Below are 1,121 nucleotides of genomic sequence, written 5' to 3'. Positions count from 1 at the left end.
CTCCAGGGCCTCAACATCTTTCTTGTAGTGAGGGGCCCAAAACTGAACACAATACTTGAGGTGTGGCCTCACCAGTACTGAGTAGAGGGGGATGATCACTCTCTGCTCCTTCTGGTCGCACTATTTCTAATGGCCCTCTTGGTCACCCGGGCACACTGTTGGCTCATGTTCATCCAAGCATCAACCAACACTCAGGTCTCTTTCTTCTTCACAATCGTCCCCAAGCCTGTAACGCTGCTTGGGTTTGTTGCGGCCAAAGTGCAGGACCCGATACTTGGCCTTGTTGAACCTCATCCCATTCACCTCAGCCCAGCGATCCAACTTATCTAGATCCCTCTGTAGGGCCTCCCTACCCTCAGGCAGATCCACACCACCTCCCAACTTGGTCATCTGCAAACTTACTGAGGGTGCACTCAATCCCCTCATCTAGGTCGTCAATTAATATATTAAACAAGATGGATCCCAGTACCCCCTGGGAGACTCCACTTATAACGGGCTGCCAGCTGGACTTAACTCCATCAACCCATACTGTTGTTACAGTATCTCCTCTATGACTAGAATTAGAATATCCTTCGGAAAAAAACATCAGAAATATGATGCTACTGAAGAGATAAAATATGAGTCCTAATTATAGACAAATATAAAATTATAACACATTGATCTTCTAGGCTTATTTTATTTAGCTCAGCTCATCCTAGAAGGATTATTTATGCTGATTAAATATAGGCTTTCCTGTCACTTGATAGACCCTTACAAGAGGTTACTTCATATTGGTTCCTGCAAAGTTGGCTTTATTTCCAAATAAAAGTGAATGACATTCAAGTTACATGGGCCAAGCATCTAACAAATACCATATTGTCGGAAACAAAAAACTAACTTCATATGGCAGACTTTATTCTTTTTTTCTCATTATAACTATGTCTAACTAACCTATTAGGAAGGAAAGTAAGCACTATTTATATCTAGGCACCATCCAAATTTTAGAGAAATTGGCCTCATTAAGTTGCACTACTGACATCTTCCACCAGAATTGATGACTAAGGTAAGGCTGAATTCTTTGTGCTTTTCAAGCTGCACTTAATAAATAAACTATAAATTGCAGATTTTTTTTTTTTTTTTTT

This window comes from Meleagris gallopavo, chromosome Z, assembly GCF_000146605.3.
Source record: "Meleagris gallopavo isolate NT-WF06-2002-E0010 breed Aviagen turkey brand Nicholas breeding stock chromosome Z, Turkey_5.1, whole genome shotgun sequence".
Taxonomy (NCBI): domain Eukaryota; kingdom Metazoa; phylum Chordata; class Aves; order Galliformes; family Phasianidae; genus Meleagris; species Meleagris gallopavo.
The sequence above is the reverse complement of the archived record's forward strand: the minus strand, read 5'-3'. Positions refer to the sequence as shown.